We start from the raw sequence: 24,855 nt of genomic DNA, 5'->3' as shown, positions 1-24,855 counted from the left end.
ACTACGAAACCCAACAGTGGTATCAGAGCCTAGGTTATTTATGTTGATGTTATATGCACGAGTAGAACACAAGTGAGTTGTGGACGATACAAGTCATACTGCCTACCAGCATGTCATACTTTGGTTCGGCGGTATTGTTGGACGAGACGACCCGGACCAACCTTACGCGTACGCTTACGCGAGACCGGTTCCCTCGACGTGCTTTGCACATAGATGGCTTGCGGGCGACTGTCTCTCCAACTTTAGTTGAACCAAGTATGGCTACGCCCGGTCCTTGCGAAGGTTAAAACGGAGTCTATTTGACAAACTATCGTTGTGGTTTTGGTGCGTAGGTGAGATTGGTTCTTACTTAAGCCCGTAGCAGCCACGTAAAACATGGAACAACAAAGTAGAGGACGTCTAACTTGTTCTTGCAGGGCATGTTGTGATGTGATATGGTCAAGGCATGATGCTGAATTTTATTGTATGAGATGATCATGTTTTGTAACCGAGTTATCGGCAACTGGCAGGAGACATATGGTTGTCGTTTTATTGTATGCAATGCAATCGCGATGTAATGCTTTACTTTATTACTAAACGGTAGTGATAGTCGTGGAAGCATAAGATTGGCGAGACGACAACGATGCTACGATGGAGATCAAGGTGTCGCGTCGGTGACGATGGTGATCATGACGGTGCTTCGGAGATGGAGATCACAAGCACAAGATGATGATGGCCATATCATATCACTTATATTGATTGCATGTGATGTTTATCTTTTTATGCATCTTATCTTGCTTTGATTGACAGTAGCATTATAAGATGATCTCTCACTAAATTATCAAGAAGTGTTCTCCCTGAGTATGCACCGTTGCCAAAGTTCGTCGTGCCCAGACACCACGTGATGATCGGGTGTGATAAGCTCTACGTCCATCTACAACGGGTGCAAGCCAGTTTTGCACAAGCAGAATACTCAGGTTAAAACTTGACGAGCCTAGCATATATAGATATGGCCTCGGAACACGGAGACCGAAAGGTCGAGCGTGAATCATATAGTAGATATGATCAACATAAACGATGTTCACCATTGAAAACTACTCCATCTCACGTGATGATCGGTTATGGTTTAGTTGATTTGGATCACGTAATCACTTAGAAGATTAGAGGGATGTCTATCTAAGTGGGAGTTCTTTAGTAATATGATTAATTGAACTTAAATTTATCATGAACTTAGTCCCTGATAGTATCTTGCTTGTTTATGTTGATTGTAGATAGATGGCTCGTGCTGTTGTTCCGTTGAATTTTAATGCGTTCCTTGAGAAAGCAAAGTTGAAAGATGATGGTAGCAATTACATGGACTGGGTCCGTAACTTGAGGATTATCCTCATTGCTGCTCAGAAGAATTACGTCCTGGAAGCACCGCTGGGTGCCAGGCCTGCTGCTAGAGCAACACCAGATGTTATGAACGTCTGGCAGAGCAAAGCTGATGACTACTCGATAGTTCAGTGTGCCATGCTTTACGGCTTAGAAACGGGACTTCAACGACGTTTTGAACGTCATGGAGCATATGAGATGTTCTAGGAGTTGAAGTTAATATTTCAAGCAAATGCCCGAATTGAGAGATATGAAGTCTCCAATAAGTTCTATAGCTGCAAGATGGAGGAGAACAGTTCTGTCAGTGAGCATATACTCAAAATGTCTGGGTATAATAATCACTTGATTCAATTGGGAGTTAATCTTCCGGATGATTGCGTCATTGACAGAATTCTCCAATCACTGCCACCAAGCTACAAGAGCTTCGTGATGAACTATAATATGCAAGGGATGAACAAGACTATTCCCGAGCTCTTCGCAATGCTGAAAGCTGCGGAGGTAGAAATCAAAAAGGAGCATCAAGTGTTGATGGTTAACAAAACCACTTGTTTCAAGAAAAAGGGCAAAGGGAAGAAGAAGGGGAACTTCAACAAGAACGGCAAGCAAGTTGCTGCTCAAGAGAAGAAACCCAAGTCCGGACCTAAGCCTGAAACTGAGTGCTTCTACTGCAAGCAGACTGGTCACTGGAAGCGGAACTGCCCCAAGTATTTGGCGGATAAGAAGGATGGCAAGGTGAACAAAGGTATATGTGATATACATGTTATTGATGTGTACCTTACTAGAGCTCGCAGTAGCACCTGGGTATTTGATACTGGTTCTGTTGCTAATATTTGCAACTCGAAACAGGGACTACGGAATAAGCGGGCACTGGCAAAGGACGAGGTGACGATGCGCGTGGGAAACGGTTCCAAAGTTGATGTGATCGCGGTCGGCACGCTACCTCTACATCTACCTTCGGGATTAATATTAGACCTAAATAATTGTTATTTGGTGCCAGCGTTGAGCATGAACATTATATCTGGATCTTGTTTAATGCGAGACGGTTATTCATTTAAATCAGAGAATAATGGTTGTTCTATTTATATGAGTAATATCTTTTATGGTCATGCACCCTTGAAGAGTGGTCTATTCTTATTGAATCTCGATAGTAGTAATACACATATTCATAATGTTGAAACCAAAAGATGCAGAGTTGATAATGAAAGTGCAACTTATTTGTGGCACTGTCGTTTAGGTCATATCAGTATAAAGCGCATGAAGAAACTCCATACTGATGGACTTTTGGAACCACTTGATTATGAATCACTTGGTACTTGCGAACCGTGCCTCATGGGCAAGATGACTAAAACACCGTTCTCCGGTACTATGGAGAGAGCAACAGATTTGTTGGAAATCATACATACCGATGTATGTGGTCCGATGAATATTGAGGCTCGTGGCGGATATCGTTATTTTCTCACCTTCACAGATGATTTAAGCAGATATGGGTATATCTACTTAATGAAACATAAGTCTGAAACATTTGAAAAGTTCAAAGAATTTCAGAGTGAAGTTGAAAATCATCGTAACAAGAAAATAAAGTTTCTACGATCTGATCGTGGAGGAGAATATTTGAGTTACGAGTTTGGTGTACATTTGAAAAATTGTGGAATAGTTTCGCAACTCACGCCACCTGGAACACCACAGCGTAATGGTGTGTCCGAACGTCGTAATCGTACTTTACTGGATATGGTGCGATCTATGATGTCTCTTACTGATTTACCGCTATCGTTTTGGGGTTATGCTCTAGAGACGGCCGCATTCACGTTAAATAGGGCACCATCAAAATCCGTTGAGACGACGCCTTATGAACTGTGGTTTGGCCAGAAACCAAAGTTGTCGTTTCTTAAAGTTTGGGGCTGCGATGCTTATGTGAAAAAGCTTCAACCTGATAAGCTCGAACCCAAATCGGAGAAATGTGTCTTCATAGGATACCCAAAGGAAACTGTTGGGTACACCTTCTATCACAGATCCGAAGGCAAAACATTCGTTGCCAAGAATGGATCGTTTCTAGAGAAGGAGTTTCTCTCGAAAGAAGTGAGTGGGAGGAAAGTAGAACTTGATAAGGTAACTGTAACTTGTAGGCAGACTAAGGCATAGCCTAGTGGTTGGAAGGGGCTGATGCCTTCCCACCCACCCAGGTTCAAGGCATGGTACTTGCAATTTGGGGTTGTTGCACCAACTATACTGTAGGGGGTTCCCTTACAGTCTTTCTGTCAAAAAAAAACTGTACCTGCTCCCTTACTGGAAAGTAGTACATCACAGAAAACTGTTTCAGTGACACCTACACCAGTTAGTGAGGAAGCCAATGATAATGATCATGAAACTTCAGATCAAGATACTACTGAACCTCGTAGATCAACCAGAGTAAGATCCGCACTAGAGTGGTACGGTAATCCTGTTCTGGAAGTCATGCTACTAGATCATGATGAACCTACGAACTATGAAGAAGCGATGGTGAGCCCAGATTCCGCAAAGTGGCTTGAAGCCATGAAATCTAAGATGGGATCCATGTATGAGAACAAAGTATGGACTTTGGTTGACTTGCCCGATGATCGGCAAGCAATTGAAAATAAATGGATTTTTAAGAAGAAGACTGACGCTGATGGTAATGTTACTGTCTACAAAGCTCGACTTGTCGCAAAAGGTTTTCGGCAAGTTCAAGGGATTGACTACGATGAAACCTTCTCACCCGTAGCGATGCTTAAGTCCGTCCGAATCATGTTAGCGATTGCCACATTTTATGATTATGAAATTTGGCAGATGGATGTCAAAACTGCATTCCTGAATGGATTTCTGGAAGAAGAGTTGTATATGATGCAACCGGAAGGTTTTGTCGATCCAAAGGGAGCTAACAAAGTGTGCAAGCTCCAGCGATCCATTTATGGACTGGTGCAAGCCTCTCGGAGTCGGAATAAACGTTCTGATAGTGTGATCAAAGCATTTGGTTTTATACAGACTTTCGGAGAAGCCTGTATTTACAAGAAAGTGAGTGGGAGCTCTGTAGCATTTATGATATTATATGTGGATGACATATTGCTAATTGGAAATGATATAGAATTTCTGGATAGCATAAAGGGATACTTGAATAAAAGTTTTAAATGAAAGACCTCGGTGAAGCTGCTTACATATTAGGCATTAAGATCTATAGAGATAGATCAAGACGCTTAATTGGACTTTCACAAAGCACATACCTTGACAAAATTTTGAAGAAGTTCAAAATGGATCAAGCAAAGAAAGGGTTCTTGCCTGTGTTACAAGGTGTGAAGTTGAGTAAGACTCAATGCCCGACCACTGCAGAAGGTAGAGAGAATATGAAAGATGTTCCCTATGCATCAGCCATAGGATCTATCATGTATGCAATGCTGTGTACCAGACCTGATGTGTGCCTTGCTATAAGTTTAGCAGGGAGGTACCAAAGTAATCCAGGAGTGGATCACTGGACAGCGGTCAAGAACATCTTGAAATACCTGAAAAGGACTAAGGATATGTTTCTCGTATATGGAGGTGACAAAGAGCTCACCGTAAAAGGTTACGTTGATGCAAGCTTTGACACTGATCCGGACGATTCTAAATCGCAAACCGGATACGTGTTTACATTAAACGGTGGAGCTGTCAGTTGGTGCAGTTCTAAACAAAGCGTCGTAGCGGGATCTACATGTGAAGCGGAGTACATAGATGCTTCGGAAGCAGCGAACGAAGGAGTCTGGATGAAGGAGTTCATATCCGATCTAGGTGTCATACCTAATGCATCGGGTCCAATGAAAATCTTTTGTGACAATACTGGTGCAATTGCCTTGGCAAAGGAATCCAGATTTCACAAAAGGACCAAACACATCAAGAGACGCTTCAACTCCATCCGGGATCTAGTCCAGGTGGGAGACATAGAGATTTGCAAGATACATACGGATCTGAATATTGCAGACCCGTTGACTAAGCCTCTTCCACGAGCAAAACATGATCAGCACCAAGGCTCCATGGGTGTTAGATTCATTACAGTGTAATCTAGATTATTGACTCTTGTGCAAGTGGGAGACTGAAGGAAATATGCCCTAGAGGCAATAATAAAGTTATTATTTATTTCCTTATAATCATGATAAATGTTTATTATTCATGCTAGAATTGTATTAACCGGAAACATAATACATGTGTGAATACATAGACAAACAAAGTGTCACTAGTATGCCTCTACTTGACTAGCTCGTTAATCAAAGATGGTTATGTTTCCTAACCATGAACAATGAGTTGTTGTTTGATTAACGAGGTCACATCATTAGTTGAATGATCTGATTGACATGACCCATTCCATTAGCTTAGCACCCGATCGTTTAGTATGTTGCTATTGCTTTCTTCATGACTTATACATGTTCCTATGACTATGAGATTATGCAACTCCCGTTTGCCGGAGGAACACTTTGGGTGCTACCAAACGTCACAACGTAACTGGGTGATTATAAAGGAGCATTACAGGTGTCTCCAAAGGTAGATGTTGGGTTGGCATATTTCGAGATTAGGATTTGTCACTCCGATTGTCGGAGAGGTATCTCTGGGCCCTCTCGGTAATACACATCACATAAGCCTTGCAAGCATTACAACTAATATGTTAGTTGTGAGATGATGTATTACGGAACGAGTAAAGAGACTTGCCGGTAACGAGATTGAACTAGGTATTAGATACCGACGATCGAATCTCGGGCAAGTAACATACCGATGACAAAGGGAACAACGTATGTTGTTATGCGGTCTGACCGATAAAGATCTTCGTAGAATATGTAGGAGCCAATATGGGCATCCAGGTCCCGCTATTAGTTATTGACCGGAGACGTGTCTCGGTCATGTCTACATTGTTCTCGAACCCGTAGGGTCCGCACGCTTAAGGTTACGATGACAGTTACATTATGAGTTTATGCATTTTGATGTACCGAAGGTTGTTCGGAGTCCCGGATGTGATCACGGACATGACGAGGAGTCTCGAAATGGTCGAGACGTAAAGATTGATATATTGGAAGCCTATGTTTGGACATCGGAAGTGTTCCGGGTGAAATCGGGATTTTACCGGGTTACCGGGAGGTTACCGGAACCCCCCGGGAGCCATATGGGCCTTCATGGGCCTTAGTGGAAAGGAGAAAGGGGCAGCCCAAGGGGGCTGCGCACCTCCTGTAATGCCCCGAGACCGATATGCCAGGTGTCGTTCAGTTATTTCTTGTTGTTGCCTTGTCATTCCTTGCGTGTCATGCATTGCATATCATGTCATCATGCGCATTTCATTTGCATACGTGTTCGTCTCACGCATCCGAGCATTTTCCCCGTTGTCCGTTTTGCAATCCAGCGTTCCGTTCTTCTCCGGTGGTCATTTCTACCTTTCTTTCATGTGTGGCGATTAAACATTTCCGGATTGGACCGAGTCTTGCCAAGCGGCCTTGGTTTACTACCGGTAGACCGCCTGTCAAGTTTCGTACCATTTGGACTTCGTTTGATACTTCTACGGTTAACCGAGGGACCGAGAAGGCCTCGTGTGTGTTGTAGCCCAACACCCTTCCAATTTGGCCCAAAACCCACCTAACTCTGCTCCATCATCTCGGTCGTTCGATCACGATCGCGTGGCCGCAAACCGCACCTCATTTGGACTCTCCTAGCCCCCTCTACCTATAAATATGTGATCCCCTCCGAATTTTTCGCGCAGTCCAAACCCTAGCCGTCCTCTACCTCGTGCCCGGACGAAACCTTCACCACCGGCCGGACATGTCCGCTGCCTCCGCCACCTCACTCCGCCCAATGAGAGCGCGACACGTCACCCCGCCGCCGCTTCCCCTCCACTCACCGCGCGCCACATGGCACCGCGCCGCCCACTTCGCCGCCGGCCCGCGGAGCCCATCCGGGGCCCGCGCGAGGCCTGATCTCTGCCGCCGCCCGCAGGCACCCCGCGCCTCCTCGCTCCCGCAGCCGGTCGAGGGGAGGAGCCCCTCGATCCACGCCTTCGCCACCGGTTTTCTCCGCCGCCGTGCGCCCTCGCCGCCGCGGGCCACCATCGCCGGCGCCGCCTTGCCCGTCCCGACGCCGCTTTCCCTCGCCGTCGCCTCCCTTCCTCCGGCCCCGTCCAGATCCGGCATGGAGCTCGCCGGATCCGCTCGTTTCCTGCCGCCTCGCCGGACCCCGCTCGCTGCCGGAGTCCTCCATCGCCGCCATCGCCATGGATGGGGAACCAGTTCCCCCGCTCGACCACGTTGACCCTCCACGTGGGCCGGTCCAGCTTCCCGGCCAGCGCAGCACCGAGTGCGGCCCAGCCTCCCCGCCTTGGCCTCCAGGCCCAGCGCGAGCGCCCCAAGGCCAGCCCAGCCGGCCTCGCCTCGGCCTCCTTCCTCCTCTGCTGGGCCAGGCCCATGGGTGAGCAGCCCCCCCAGCGCCCCTCTGTTTTTTTTCGCCGATTGGGCCAACCAGATTCAGCCCGTTGTGTATTTTTTCTCCAGCCCTGCGAATTTAGTAATTATCCAGAGATTGCCAGTTTTACAGATTAGACCCTCATGTTCATGCATTTAATAACTCATGAACCGTGCTTCGGATTAAAATGATTTATATAGGAAACTTGCTCAGAATTTTGTGTAGACTAATAATATCAAACTTTCATCCATGTTTAAAATATTTAAAATGTTGTTTGCATTAATTTGCTCCTATGCCATGCTAAAATGATTTAATTCATAACTAAATAACCGTAGCTCCGTTTTTAATAATCTTTATATGTAAATGGGGTAGAAAAATGCCTAGTTTAACATGATGGCCTTATTTTGCATGCTTAACAACTCTAAAATTATGTTTAGGGCAGAACAGTACCAAACCTAAATTATGCTTATGAGGAGTTTCCGGAATTGTTGTTCATTGCTTCCGGCCTCATTTAAACTTGCCTAGATAGGTAGTTTTGTTGTGCTTCACCTCTTGCCATGTTAATCAACATTTAATATTATTGGGGTTCATAAACGAGAGGGAACTAAATAATGGTTGTGGTGTTCCGTCAATATGCATCCCGATGCATATTGAGCTCCACTTAATTTGTAGGATTGTTTGTGCACTTTGCCATGCCATGCATACTTAAACCGGACATGCATCATACTTGGTTGTGCATCTTGCCATGATTATGTGAAGGTTGTTTACCATGTTTGTTTGCTTCTTTCCGGTGTTGCTTCTTCGGGTTGGTTCCGTTAACGTCGAGTTTGTGAGGATCCGTTCAACTTCGTTCCGTTTGTCTTCTTCATGGACTCGTTCTTCTTCCTTGCGGGATCTCAGGCAAGATGACCACACCCTTGAAATCACTACTATCTTTGCTATGCTAGATGCTCGCTCTTTTGCTATGCCAATGCTACGATGCCTACCTTTTGCTTGTCAGCCTCCCAAACTGCCATGTTGAACCTCTAACCCACCATGTCCTAGCAAACCGTTGATTGGCTATGTTACTGCTTTGCTCAGCCCCTCTTATAGCGTTGTTAGTTGCAGGTGAAGATTGAAGTTTGTTCCATGTTGCAACATGGAGATGTTGTTCCTTGTCGGGACTTTTATTTACTTGTTGGGATATCACAATATATCTTATTTAATTAATGCATCTATATACTTGGTAAAGGGTGGAAGGCTCGGCCTTATGCCTGGTGTTTTGTTCCACTCTTGCCGCCCTAGTTTCCGTCATATCGGTGTTATGTTCCCGGATTTTTGCGTTCCTCACGCGGTTGGGTTATAATGGGAACCCCTTGACAGTTCGCCTTGAATAAAACTCCTCCGGCAAGGCCCAACATTGGTTTTACCATTCGCCACCCAGCCTTTTCTTTTCCCTTGGGGGTCGCGCGCCCAAGGGTCATCTTTATTTTAACCCCCCCGGGCCAGTGCTTGTCCAAGTGATGGTCCAACCCAGAGCACCGTGCGGGGCCGTCCCTTGGCAACTTGGGTTACGTTGGCTCCCGTACGCTTAGCTTATCCGGTGTGCCCTGAGAACGAGATATGTGCAGCTCCGATCAGGATGTCGGCGCATCGGGTGGTCTTGCTGGACTTGTTTTACCATTGTCGAGGATGTATTGGAGTACCGGGATATCGAGTCTGATCGGAACGTCTCGGGTGGAGGTCTATTCCTTCGTTGACCGTGAGAGCTTGTCATGGGCTAAGTTGGGACACCCCTGCAGGGATTTGAACTTTCGAAAGCCGTGCCCGCGGTTATGGGTAGATGGGAATTTGTTAACGTCCGGTTGTAGAAAACCTGAAACTTAACTTAATTAAAATGCATCAACCGCGTGTGTAACCGTGATGGTCTCTTCTTGACGGAGTCCGGGAAGTGAACACGGTGTTGGAGTAATGCTTGACGTAGGTTGTTCTAGGATCACTTCTTGATCATACTTTTATCGACCGTGCTTTGCCTTCTCTTCTCGCTCTCATTTGCGTATGTTAGCCACCATATATGCTAGTCGCTTTCTGCAGCTCCACCTCATACCTTGACCTTACCCATAAGCTTAAATAGTCTTGATCGCGAGGGTGCGAGATTGCTGAGTCCCTGTGGCTCACAGATACTTCCAAAACCAGCTTGCAGGTGCCGATGAGTCCGTGCAGATGACGCAGCCAAGCTCAGGAGGAGCTCGATGAAGATCTTGTCATTGTGTTGTTTCGTTCTAGTTGATCAGTAGTGGAGCCCAGTTGGGGTCGATCGGGGACCTTTGTCGCATTTGGGGTTCTTCTTTTATTTTGGTTCCATAGTCGGACCCTGTTTGTATTTGGTTGCTGTAATGCTTTATTCATGTATTTGTGTGAAGTGGCGATTGTAAGCCAACTATGTATCTCTTTCCCTTATGTATTACATGGGTTGTGTGAAGATTACCTCACTTGCGACATATGCCTTCAATGCGATTATGCCTCTAAGTCGTGCCTCGACACGTGGGAGATATAGTCGCATCGAGGGTGTTACACCTCCCCCCTCCCCTAGTCCTATTAGGACTAGGAGAGGTGGCCGGCCACCCTTCTCCCCCTTTCCCCCTTGGGAATCCTAGTTGGAATAGGATTGGGGGGGGGGGAGTCCTACTCCCGGAAGGAGTAGGACTCCTCCTGCGCCCTCTCCCTGGCCGGCGCCCCCCTCCCCCCTTGGCTCCTTTATATACTGAGGTAGAGGCACCCTAGAACACACAAGTTGATCCACGTGATCTATTCCTTAGCCGTGTGCGGTGCCCCCTGCCACCATATTCCTCAATAATACTGTAGCGGAGTTTAGGCGAAGCCCTGCTGCTGTAGTTCATCAAGATCATCACCACGCCGTCGTGCTGACGGAACTCTTCCCTGACACTTTGCTAGATCGGAGTCCGGGGATCGTCATCGAGCTGAACGTGTGCTCGAACTCGGAGGTGCCGTAGTTTCGGTGCTTGATCGGTTGGATTGTGAAGACGTACGACTACTTCCTCTACGTCGTGTCATCGCTTCCGCAGTCGGTCCGCGTTGGGTACGTAGACAACACTCTCCCCCTCGTTGCTATGCATCACATGATCTTGCGTGTGCGTAGGAAATTTTTTGAAATTACTACGAAACCCAACACCTAGTTGATGTGAGACTATCTTCTCCTTTTTGTCTTCTCCACAACCACCATTCTATTCCACCTATAGTGCTATGTCCATGGCTCACACTCATGTATTGCGTGAAAGTTGAAAAGGTTTGAGAACATCAAAAGTATGAAACAATTGCTTGGCTTGTCATCGGGGTTGTGCATGATGTGAATATTTTGTGTGATGAAGTGTTGGGGAACGTAGTGATTTCAAAATTTCCTACGTACACGCGAGATCATGGTGATGCATAGCAACAAGAGGGGAGAGTGTTGTCTACGTACCCTTGTAGACCGTTCGCGGAAGCGTTATATCAACGCGGTTGATGTAGTCGTACGTCTTCACGTCCGACCAATCCAAGTACCGAAAGCACGGCACCTCCGAGTTCTGCACTTGTTCGGCTCGGTGACGTCCTCGCCTTCTCGATCCAGCAAGAGGGGCGAAGTAGTAGATGAGTTCCGGCAGCACGACGGTGTGGTGACGGTGTTGGTGAAGAACAATCTCCGCAGGGCTTCGCCTAAGCACTACGAAAACTAGGACGGAGGATAAACTAGAGGGGACGGGGTTGCCGGCACACGGCTTGGTGTTTCTTGATGTGTCTTGGGTGCTAGCCCTACCCCTCTATTTATATGTTGAGCCTTGGGGTCGAAACTTGGAGTAAAAGCCTCCACAAAGTCGGTTTCACCTGAAAGGCAAGAGTCCTTCTCGGACTCCAGGGCCAAACGCCAAGGTTCCCGGCGTCTGGACCCAGACGCCAGGGACCCTGGCGTCTGGCCCCTGGACTCCGCAAAACTTCCTTTTGCGCTTTCCAAAAACCTTGCGGGCTTTCCCCTTTTTCCCCAATAAAGTGTTCTCGTACCCAAACATTTCGGGAAACATCCGGAACCCCTTCCGGTGAATTCCGGAACCCTTCCGGTGACCAAACACTATTATCCCATATATCAAACTTTATCTCCGGACCATTCCGGAGTTCCTCGTCATGTCTGTGATCTCATCCCGGACTCCAAACAACATTCGGTCATCAACACACATAACTCATATAGTACTATATCGTCAACGAACGTTAAGCGTGCGGACCCTACGGGTTCGAGAACTATGTAGACATGACCGAGACACCTCTCTGGTCAATAACCAATAGCGGGACCTGGATGCCCATATTGGCTCCTACATATTCTACAAAGATCTTTATCGGTCAGACCGCATAACAACATACGTTGTTCCCTTTGTCATCGGTATGTTACTTGCCCGAGATTCGATCGTCGGTATCTCAATACCTAGTTCAATCTCGTTACCGGCAAGTCTCTTTACTCGTTCCGTAATACATCATCCCGCAACTAACTCATTAGTTGCAATGCTTGCAAGGCTTATAGTGATGTGCATTATCGAGTGGGCCCAGAGATACCTCTCCGACAATCGGAGTGACAAATCCTAATCTCAAAATACGCCAACCCAACAAGTACCTTTGGAGACACCTGTAGAGAACCTTTATAATCACCCAGTTACGTTGTGACATTTGGTGGCACACAAAGTGTCCCTCCGGTAAACGGGAGTTGCATAATCCCCTAGTCATAGGAACATGTATAAGTCATGAAGAAAGCAATAACAACAAACTAAACGATCAAGTGCTAAGCTAACGGAATGGGTCAAGTCAATCACATCATTCTCCTAATGATGTGATCCCGTTAATCAAATGACAACTGAAAGTGCTAATGGCACTTAAGCTATATTTTGGTGTGATGACAATATGGTTAGTTGAACTAATATCGGTTGCTAAAGTTTATCTCAGATTATTGGTTCTAAGCGCCCGCGATGGAGATGTGCGACCCCCCATTTCAAACAGGACAAAGGCGTGGTCTTTCGACGCTTCAAAGGTTTAGTTTTGGTTTGCTTCGAGTCGTAGGAAAGACTGCACTATTAAGAGGGGTCTTTGTGGACATATGTTGTGTGGGAATGCCTTTGCTGAGCTTTACTCTCTTACCCTTCCCTCTCCAACCACCTCATATGAATCTAGTGTGTGTGCTGTGGTACTCAGAAAGTTGCAACAGTAAGTTACTGGGTACCCCATGCGCACGGGGTCTTTTGACCCCCGTGCGCACGGGGTACTGGGTAACTCTCTGGGTACCCCGTGCGCACGGGGTCTTTTGACCCCCGTGCGCACGGGGTACTGCGTAACTCTCTGGATACCCCGTGCGCACGGGGTCTTTTGACCCCCATGCGCACGGGGTGGTGCATTTGTCTCTGGACACCCCATGCGCACTGGGCTGACTTAGCCCGTGCGCACGGGGTCCAACGGGCAGAAATGCCCACCCTCACATAAACACTATAAAAAGGCCCTTGATGTCTACTACACAACCTTCTTCTTGTAGACGTTGTTGGGCCTCCAAGTGCAGAGGTTTGTAGGACAGTAGCAAATTTCCCTCAAGTGGATGACCTAAGGTTTATCAATCCGTAGGAGGCATAGGATGAAGATGGTCTCTCTCAAGCAACCCTGCAACCAAATAACAAAGAGTCTCTTGTGTCCCCAACACACCCAATACAATAGTAAATTGTATAGGTGCACTAGTTCGGCGAAGAGATGGTGATACAAGTGCAATATGGATAGTAGATAATAGTTTTTGTAATCTGAAATAATAAAAACAGCAAGGTAGCAAGTGATAAAAGTGAGCGTAAACGGTATTGTAATGATGGTAAACAAGGCCGAGGGTTCATACTTTCGCTAGTGTAAGTTCCCTCAACAATACTAACATAATTGGATCACATAACTATCCCTCAACACGCAACAAAGAGTCACTCCAAAGTCACTAATAGCGGAGAACAAACGAAGAGATTATGGTAGGGTACGAAACCACCTCAAAGTTATTCTTTCCAATCAATCCGGTGGGCTATTCCTATAAGTGTCACAAATAGCCCTAGAGTTCGTACTAGAATAACACCTTAAGACAAAAATCAACCAAAACCCTAATGTCACCTAGATACTCCAATGTCACCTCAAGTATCCGTGGGTATGATTATACGATATGCATCACACAATCTCAATTCATCTATTCAACCAACACATAGAACCTCAAAGAGTGCCCCAAAGTTCTACCGGAGAACCACGACGAAAACGTGTGCCAACCCCTATGCATAGGTTCCCTATGTCACGAAACCCGCAAGTTGATCACCTCAACATACATCAAGTGGCACGTGGTATCCCATTGTCACCACATATATCCACGGCAAGACATACATCAAGTGTTCTCAAGTCTTTAAAGACTCAATCCAATAAGATTACTTCAAAGGGGAAACTCAATTCATTACAAGAGAGAAGAGGGGGAGGAGAAACATAAGATCCAACTATAATAGCAAAGCTCGCGATACATCAAGATTGTATCACCTCAAGAACACGAGACAGAGAGAGAGAGAGATCAAACACATAGCTACTGGTACATACCCTCAGCCCCGAGGGACAACTACTCCCTCCTCGTCATGGAGAGCACCGGGATGATGAAGATGGCCACCGGTGAGGGTTCCCCCCCTCCGGCAAGGTGCCGAAACAGGGTCCCGATTGACTTTTGGTGGCTACGGAGGCTTCTGGCGGCGGAACTACCGATCTATCTTGCGTTCTAGAAGTTTTAGGTCACGTAGGTATATATGGGTGCGGGAGGTACGTCAGGGGAGCCACGAGGGCCCCACGAGACAGCGGGGCGCGCCCCTCACCCTCGTGAGCACCTCGCTCCTTCCTTGACGTGGGGTCCAAGTCCATCAGGTGTGTTTCCTTCCAAAAATAACTTCTCCAGTTGATTTCGTTCCATTTCGACTCTGTCTGATATTCCTTTTCTTCAAAACACTGAAATAGGCATAAAACAACAAATCTGGGCTGGGCCTTTGGTTAATAGGTTAGTCCCAAAAGTGATATAAAAGTGGATAATAAATCCCAATATTGCCTAAAACAGTAGATAATATAGCATGGAGCAATCAAAAATTATAGATACATTGGAGACGTATCAAGCATCCCCAAGCTTAATTCCTGCTCATCCTCGAGTAGATAAATGATAAAAAGATAATTTTTTATGTGGAATGCTTGTTGGCATAATTTCAATGTAATTCTTCCTACTTGTGATATGAATATTCAGATCCGAAAGATTCAAGACAAAAGTTCATTTTGACATAAAAATAATAATACTTCAAGCATACTGACTAAGCAATCATGTCTTCTCAAAATAACATGGCCAAAGAGAGCTATCCCTACAAAATCATATAGTCTGGCTATGCTCCATCTTCACCACACAAAATATTTAAATCATGCACAACCCCGATGACAAGCCAAGCAATTGTTTCATACTTTTAATGTTCTCAAACTTTTTCAATCTTCACGCAATACATGAGCATGAGCCATGGACATAGCACTATAGGTGGAATAGAATGGTGGTTGTGGAGAAGACAAAAAGGAGAAGATAGTCTCACATCAACTAGGCGTATCAATGGGCTATGGAGATGCCCATCAATAGATATCAATGTGAGTGAGTAGGGATTGCCATGCAACGGATGCACTAGAGCTATAAATGTATGAGAGCTCAACGAAAGAACCTAGTGGGTGTGCATCCAACTCACTTGCTCACGAAGACCTAGGTCATTTTGAGGAAGCCCATCATTGGAATATACAAGCCAAGTTCTATAATGAAAAATTCCCACTAGTATATGAAAGTGACAACATAGGAGACTCTCTATCATGAAGATCATGGTGCTACTTTGAAGCACAAGTGTGGTAAAAGGATAGTAGCATTGTCCCCATTTTTTATTTTTTTATTTGGCCTTTGTTTTTTTATTTGGCCTTTCTTTTTTTATTTGGCCTTTCTCTTTTTTTATTGGGACAATGCTCTATTGAATGATGATCATCACACATCTATTTATTTACAACTCGATGATACAACTCGATACTAGAACAAAATATGACTCTATGTGAATGCCTCCGGCGGTGTATCGGGATGTGCAATGAATCAAGAGTGACAAGTATGAAAGAATTATGAACAATGGCTTTGCCACAAATACTATGTCAACTACATGATCATGCTAAGCAATATGACAATGATGAATGTGTCATGATGAACTAGATGGTGGAAAGTTGCATGGCAATATATCTCAGAATGGCTATGGAAATGCCATAATAGGTAGGTATGGTGGCTGTTTTGAGGAAGGTATATGGTGGGTGTATGGTACCGGCGAAAGTTGCGCGGTACTAGAGAGGCTAGCAATGGTGGAAGGGTGAGAGTGCGTATAATCCATGGAATCAACATTATTCATAAAGAACTCATTTACTTATTGCAAAAATCTATTAGTTATCGAAACAAAGTACTACGCGCATGCTCCTAGTGGGATAGATTGGTAGGAAAAGACCATCGCTCGTCCCCGACCGCCACTCATAAGGAAGACAATCAATAAATAAATCATGCTCCGACTTCGTCACATAACAGTTCACCATACGTGCATGCTACGGGAATCACAAACTTCAACACAAGTATTTCTAAAATTCATAACTACTCAACTAGCATGACTCTAATATCACCATCCTCATATCTCAGAACAATCATCAAGTATCAAACTTCTCTTAGTATTCATAACACTCATAAGAGAATTTTATTATTCTTGAATACCTAGCATATTAGGATTTTAAGAAAATTACCATGCTATCAAGCCTCTAAAAATAATCTAAGTGAAGCATGAGAGTTCATCTATTTCTTCAAAATAAAACTACCACCATGCTCTAAAAGATATAAGTGAAACACTAGAGCAAACAACAAACTACTCTGAAAGATATAAGTGAAGATCAATGAATAGTCGAATAATTATGCAACTATGTGAAGACTCTCTAACTTTTAATAATTTAAGATCTTGGTATTCTATTCAAACAGGAAGCAAATAAAAAGAAAATGACATTCTAAGAATAGCAAACATCATGTGAAGAAGCAAAAACTTAGGATCAACCGAAACTAACCGATAGTTGTTGAAGAAGAAAGGTGGGATGCCAACCGGGGCATCCCCAAACTTAGATGCTTGAGACTTCTTGAAATATTATCTTGGGGTGCCTTGGGCATCCCCAAGCTTGAGCTTTTGTGTCTCCTTAATTCCTCTCATATCATGGTCTCCCTAAATCTCAAAAGCTTCATCCACACAAAACTCAACAAGGACTCGTGAGATAAGTTAGTATAAACCATTGCAAAAACCTTATCATACTCTACTGTAGAAAATCACTAAAATTATTATTCAACATTCCATACTAAATGCCTCTGCATATTTAATAGTCCTATCCTCAAATAGAATCATTAAAGAAGCAAACATATGCAAACAATGCAAACATAACAGCAATCTGCCTAAACAAGATAGTCTGTAAAGAATGCTGCAACATCCATACTTCCCTAGATCAAAAAATTATGAAAGAAAATTCCCACTGTATTAAATTTATCAGAGCTTAATATGCAAAAGGTTTCAACATTTTATCACATTCTTACTTTTCTAGGGAATTATTGCAACAGTGGTAAACTTTCTGTTTTCAAACAGCAACATGAAGACTTGTAACATAGGCATAGTAAAGGCTATCAATGCCACTTTTATTGAAATAAAATATGCAAAACAGTGTTCTAAATAACAGCATGAAAATACTAACAAAATAAATTGACGCTCCAAGCAAAACACATATCATGTGGCGAATAAAAATATAGCTCCAAGTAAAGTTACCGATGAACGAAGACGAATGAGGGGATGCCTTCCGGGGCATCCGCAAGCTTAGGCTCTTGGTTGTCCTTGAATATTACCTTGGGGTGCCTTGGGCATCCCCAATCTTAGGCTCTTTCCACTCCTTATTCCATAGTCCATGGAATCCTTACCCAAAACTTGAAAACTTCACAACACAAAACTTACCAGAAAACTCGTAAGCTCCGTTAGTATAAGGAAGTAAATCACCACTTCAAGGTACTGTAATGAACTCATTCTTCATTTATATTGATGTTAAACCTACTTTATTCCAACTTCTCTATGGTTTATAAACTATTTTACTAGCCATAGATTCATCAAAAGAAGTAAACAACACATGAAAAACAGAATCTGTCAAAAACAGAACAGTCTGTAGTAATCTGGATCAAACGTATACTTCTGGAACTCATAAAATTCTCAAATAAATTTATGGACCTGAGTAAGTTATCTATTAATCATCTTCAAAAATAATTAACTAAATATCACTCTCCAAATAAAAATGGTAGCAATTCTTGTGGGCGCTAAAGTTTCTGTTTTTGACAGCATGATCAACAAGACTTCCCCCAAGTCTTCCCAAAGGTTCTACTTGGCACAAACACTAATTAAACATATAAAACCACATATAAACAGAGGCTGGATGAGTTATTTATTACTAAACAGGAGCAAAAAGCAAGGGACAAAAATAAAATTGGGTTGCCTCCCAACAAGCGCTACCGTTTAATGCCCCTAGCTAGGCATGATGATTTCAATGATGCTCACATGAAGGATAAGAATTGTAACATAAAGAGAGAATCTTGAAGAATATGACTATCACATTTAAGTCTAACCCACTTCCTATGCATACGGATTTTGTGAGCAAACAACTTGTGGGAACAAGAATCAACTTGCATAGGAGAGCAAAACAAGAATAACTTCGTAACTTTAAGCACATAGAGAGGAAACTTGATATTATTGCAACTCCTACAAGCATATATTCCTCCCTCATAATAATTTTCAGTAGCATCATGAATGAATTCAACAATATAACCAGCACCTAAAGCATTCTTTTCATGATCTACAAGCATAGAAAATTTACTACTCTCCACATAAGCAAAATTCTTCTCATGAATAATAGTGGGAGCAAACTCAACAAAATAACTATCATGTGATTGAAAATTAAGATCGAGATGACAAGGTTCATTTTTATTATTATTCTTTAAAGCATACGTGTCATCACAATAATCATCATATATAGTAGGCATGCTTTCATCATAATAAATTTGCACATCAAAACATGGGGGACAAAAAATATCATCTTCATCAAACATAGCTTCCCCAAGCTTGTGGCTTTGAATATCATTAGCATCATGGATATTCAAGGAATTCATACTAACAACATTGCAATCATGCTCATCATTCAAATATTTAGTGCCAAACATTTTATAGATTTCTTCTTCTAGCACTTGAGCACAATTATCCTTTCCATCATACTCACGAAAGATATTAAAAAGGTGAAGCGTATGAGACAAACTCAATTCCATTTTTTATAGTTTTCTTTTATAAACTAAACTAGTGATAAAACAAGAAACTAAAAGACTCGATTGCAAGATCTAAAGATATACCTTCCAGCGCTAACCTCCCCGGCAACGGCGCCAGAAAAGAGCTTGATGTCTACTACACAACCTTCTTCTTGTAGACGTTGTTGGGCCTCCAAGTGCAGAGGTTTGTAGGACAATAGCAAATTTCCCTCAAGTGGATGACCTAAGGTTTATCAATCCGTAGGAGGTGTAGGATGAAGATGGTCTCTCTCAAGCAACCCTGCAACCAAATAACAAAGAGTCTCTTGTGTCCCCAACACACCAAATACAATGGTAAATTGTATAGGTGCACTAGTTCAGCGAAGAGATGGTGATACAAGTGCAATATGGATAGTAGATAATAGTTTTTGTAATCTGAAATAATAAAAACAGCAAGGTAGCAAGTGATAAAAGTGAGCATAAACGGTATTGCAATGATGGTAAACAAGGCCTAGGGTTCATACTTTCGCTAGTGTAAGTTCCCTCAACAATACTAACATAATTGGATCACATAACTATCCCTCAACACGGAACAAAGAGTCACTCCAAAGTCACTAATAGCGGAGAACAAACGAAGAGATTATGGTAGGGTACGAAACCACCTCAAAGTTATTCTTTCCAATCAATCCGGTGGGCTATTCCTATAAGTGTCACAAATAGCCCTCGAGTTCGTACTAGAATAACACCTTAAGACACAAATAACCAAAACCCTAATGTCACCTAGATACTCCAATGTCACCCCGAGTATCCGTGGGTATGATTATACGATATGCATCACACAATCTCAATTCATCTATTCAACCAACACATACAACCTCGAAGAGTGCCCCAAAGTTCTACCGGAGAATCACGACGAAAACGTGCGCCAACCTCTATGCATAGGTTCCCAATGTCACGAAACCCGCAAGTTGATCACCTCAACATACATCAAGTTGCACGTGGTATCCCATTGTCACCACAGATATCCACGGCAAGACATACATCAAGTGTTCTCAAGTCTTTAAAGACTCAATTCATTACAAGAGAGAAGAGGGGGAGGAGAAACATAAGATCCAACTATAATAGCAAAGCTCGCGATACATCAAGATTATATCACCTCAAGAACACGAGAGAGAGAGAGAGATCAAACACATAGCTACTGGTACATACCCTCAGCCCCGAGGGAGAACTACTCCCTCCTCGTCATGGAGAGCACCGGGATGATGAAGATGGCCACTAGTGAGGGTTCCCCCCCTCCGGCAGGGTGTCGGAACAGGGTCCCGATTGACTTTTGGTGGCTACGGAGGCTTCTGGTGGCGGAACTCCCGATCTATCTTTCGTTCTAGAAGTTTTAGGTCACGTAGGTATATATGGGTGCAGGAGGTACGTCAGTGGAGCCACGAGGGCCCCACGAGACAGGGGGGCGCGCCCCCACCCTCGTGAGCACCTCATTCCTTCCTTGATGTGGGGTCCAAGTCCATCAGGTGTGTTTCCTTCCAAAAATAACTTCTCTAGTTGATTTCGTTTTGTTTCGACTCCGTCTGATATTCCTTTTCTTCAAACACTGAAATAGGCATAAAACAACAAATCTGGGCTAGGCCTCCGGTTAATAGGTTAGTCCCAAAAGTAATATAAAAGTGGATAATATAGCCCAATATTGCCTAAAACAGTAGATAATATAGCATGGAGCAATCAAAAATTATAGATACGTTGGATACGTATCAGCCCTTCTTCCTCCTCCAACCCTCAACCCTAATGTCTTGTTGAGCTCCACCATTGCTACACCCCATTTTTCTCAATACTCTCAATCCCTCCACCCAAACTTGTTGAAACTTTGGTGATTGGGAGAGCAAGACCCGATCTACAACTTGACCAAACCAAATCGCGTTCCCCGCAACTTTTCTTCCCCATTGACTTGTTACTCTTGGAGCTTGGGCTCCTAGGTGGTTAGAGGTTCCTCCGGAAGCTTCCTTTCTTGTGGTGTGCTCCGGAGAAGTTTGTAAAGGTGTGTTGGTTGCCTTCAAGACCAACCCCGAGTGGTTCGAGGCTCATCCGTTGGGGGTGACTCGAAGGAGAATACGGTGAGCCTTTGGTGGCATTCCGCAAGCTTTGGCTCCGGCACCGCTCCAAACGGAGATTAGCTCTTCCCCAAGGAAGAGTGAACTTCGGGTTACAATCCGCGTCCTCGTCTCACTTGTGGTTAATCCTTTCCCGCACCTTTCTTAGTTGTTGTATGCTTGTTGGCTTGCTAAGTAGTTTGTTGCCTAGCCTTTCTTCTTGGAGCTTGCTTGTCATATAGGTTGCATTCACCTAGTTGCATATCTAGTGAACTCTTTTATCCGCTAAGCCTTAAAATCTACAAGAAAGATTAAAATTTGTAGTCTCCTATTCACCCCCCCTCTAGTCGACCGTATCGATCCTTTCAATTGGTATCAGAGCCTCGTGATCTAATATAAGGTTTTACAACCTTAGAGGATATGGTCGATCTAGGGAATGAGGGAGGTGGCCTACCCATGGCGGGGGATGGTCAAAACCAACCCTCCGCCGCGACTGGGACACTTGGTGCTCCGGTCGTTGCTCCTGCCGCTACTACTAACCCGAATGTCCCCTTGACCACGGCCGATCTCCTTTCAATGTTTGCGGACCTCAAAGTCTCTATGTTGAAAGAGGTTCGTGCCTCGGTCAAGGAGGAAATTGATGCTCGCCTAAAGCCATCAACATCCACATCAAACTCATTTAACCCAAATGAGGTTCATGATGCGGATGACTCGAGGGAACCTCTTGCTTCCCCGGCTCGTACTCAAGTTCCCCAGTACAATGTCGTGGAACCTTTTTACTCTCCTCAACCCTTGTAACATCCCCGCATTAATCCTGTTGGGCCTCCGCCCCCTTTGAAAGCTAATGCGTTTGCTAAGTGGAAGCTAGATATGGAGTCTCACATGCGCAGTGCTTCAACTCAATTGTGGTGGATTGTGGTCAATGGATTCAACCCCAAGGACCCAATGAATCTCACTCCAAGGGAAGCAGTTGACGATCAACTCAACGCTACCGCACACAACATGCTTCGCAACGCAGTGACTGAAGACTATAGTGATTCCATTACTCTTCTCAAAACCGCAAAGGAAATTTGGGATTGCCTTGAGGAGGCTCTTGAAGGAGATGAAGCAATTTGAAGATCTCGGTTGGCCTTGCTCAAACAAGAAGTCAATCTCTTTGTGAGGAATGAGGGTGAGTCCGCAGAAGAGGTTTACTGAAGGTTGAAGTCCCTTGTGCTCAACTTGAGAACCTTTGGGTGCACTTGGGAAAATGATGAATTCATCAGGGACAAGTTCATAGATGCTATGGTTCTCATAGAACATACCATGGTCATGATAGTTCATCAACGTCCGGACTATCACAAGTTGACTTCGTCTCAAGTTGTTTCCACTTTCTCTACCCATGTTCTTTTGGAGACCAAGTCCAAGAAAACATTTGCAATAGCTCAAGCAACCAAGAACTCCAATCTTGCCTTGAAGGCCAAGAAAGTGATGAGCCAACCCTCAAGGGAGGAAGAAGTGAGTGAAGAGATATGTGAGGAGGATAATGATACCTCGTGCCCGGCAAATGATTTTGCAGAAGACTTGGCTCTCTTAGTCCAGAATACTCCGGGACTATGGCAAACAAAGGAAGAAATCTTCAAGGAAGATCTTTTGTACGAAGGAAATGCTACAATTGTGATAGCCCAAGACACTTTGTTCATGATTGTCTGTAACACCTCGGATGTAATTTACCTTATCTGTACTCCAACTCTTGCCGTATCCGGCACTAAGTTATTCTATTTCATCGTTGTCGGGTTTTTGTCTCCGTGTGCTTTTGTCTTTGTCATGCATCTCATATCATGTCATCATGTGCATTGCATTTGCATACGTGTTCGTCTCATGCATCCGAGCATTTTCCCCGATGTCCGTTTTGCATTCCGGCGCTCCTATGTCCTCCGGTGGCCCTTTCTACCTATTTTCGCGTGTGGGTGTTAAAATTTGGCCCAAAACCCACCAAAAACCCCTCCATCGTCTAGAGCGTTCGATCACGATCGCGTGGCCGAAAACTGCACCTCATTTGGAGCTCCCTAGCTCCGCCTACCTATAAAACTAGCCCCTCCTCCGAAATTTCGGGTCTCTCCCTCAAAACCCTAGAAATCCGCTCTCCGCGCGCCAGACATGTCCGCCGGCGCCGGAGTGTCCGCCGGCGCCGGACGCTTCTCCGCCACCACTCCCGTGCCGCCAAGTGTCGCGCCGCCGCTGTTCCACCACGCGCCGCCGCGGGCCCGCGCGGCCTAGATCCGGCCCGCGGGGCCCAAACCGCGCGCCGCCTCCTCGCACCTTCCCGCGCCTGCCTCCTCCCGGCGCCGCTCCTCTCCTTCGACGCCGGCGCCGCCCGCCACTGCACCGATCCGGTCTCGCCGCCGCAGAGCTCGTCGGCGCCGCCCTCGCCCCGAGGCGGCCACCGGGACCTTGCGCGACGTGGAGGAGCACGCCGCCGCCGCCTCTCCCTATCTTGCCGGCACACCTCCTCGGCCCCCCTCGTCATCTCCGGCGAACCCCCCTCACTCCGGCGACCTCGAGAATCCGGTGATCCTCGGGAGCTGTGCGTGCTACAGTGCTCGAGATCCAGATCCAGATCCATCGGTTGACTTATTCGTCCCCAAACCCTAGTTTATTTGCATTTTTCCGCATGCCATAACTCTGCATCCGTAGCTCCGATTCGTGCGTGTAGCATATCAAAATGTTCGTATCGACGAGTACATCATTTCATCTCATTGCATCATTTTCATTTGAGCTCATCTTGATGCTCGAAATGCTATTGGAAGAGGGCTATGTGAGGAATATTCCAGATCTGTTTCAGCAAATGGCCTTTTGTCATTTTTGCTATGATTAATGTGTGCATGCTATGATCCTGAGATCTACATGTGTTTTGTTAAATGCCATGCCATCTTTACAGGGGTGTATGCCATGTATTTTTGTGATATTTTTGGTGACTAGCACAAGCATGCAAAGTAGAGTAATCGTTGAGGCCGATTTCAGGGACTTAGAATTTCACTAAGTCCTTGTCCTGTTTTTGCTTTTATGCCATATGTTCATGTTGTTTCCTAGTGATCCGTGCCTCTTTTTAGGATGATCAGTAAGTATGTTTTGTTAATATGGTGGTTCTCTATCCATCCATGTGTTTTTTTTGCAATTATGGAGCACCCAAGCTTGAGTCAATCGAGCTCTATTTTTGCTATAAAATGATCTTGGCAGATTGTTGACATGTTTAGCGATTTTGCCGAGGATGTTGCTATTGATCCGTGCATACTATGTTATTGTTCTTACCATGTCTATCTTCTATGCCATGTCTTCTTGATGGGTGTATGATTAGTTTGTCATGTCATGCTCTGTAGTGAGTGCATCGAGCTCGTAAACATGCCTACTTGTTTACTGTTTTGTGTGCTCCAGTTTTTCACTAAGTCTGAATCTGTTTATGTTTTTGCTATGTTCACATGCTTGCAATTGTATTTTCCGATCCCTTTTGACTCAAGGTCACTAAGAGACTTTTGTTAAGTGCTTTGAGTATCTTCATGAAATGCCTTGCTTTGCCATGTTAAGTTCCTGTAGCTTGTAGTTTTCATG

General features: G+C 44.7%; 1 pseudogene; it reads right to left on the bottom strand.

Annotated features, from left to right (window-relative positions):
• LOC147993244 (uncharacterized) overlaps window positions 1–7,502 on the bottom strand; it is a 45,963-nt pseudogene extending 38,461 nt beyond the window's left edge.
• Between the last annotated feature and the right edge of the window lie 17,353 nt (window positions 7,503–24,855).

The sequence above is a fragment of the Triticum urartu genome, chromosome 1A (assembly GCF_056163025.1).
Source record: "Triticum urartu cultivar PI428250 chromosome 1A, HENAU_Tu73, whole genome shotgun sequence".
Classification (NCBI taxonomy): domain Eukaryota; kingdom Viridiplantae; phylum Streptophyta; class Magnoliopsida; order Poales; family Poaceae; genus Triticum; species Triticum urartu.
The sequence above is the reverse complement of the archived record's forward strand: the minus strand, read 5'-3'. Positions and strand labels throughout refer to the sequence as shown.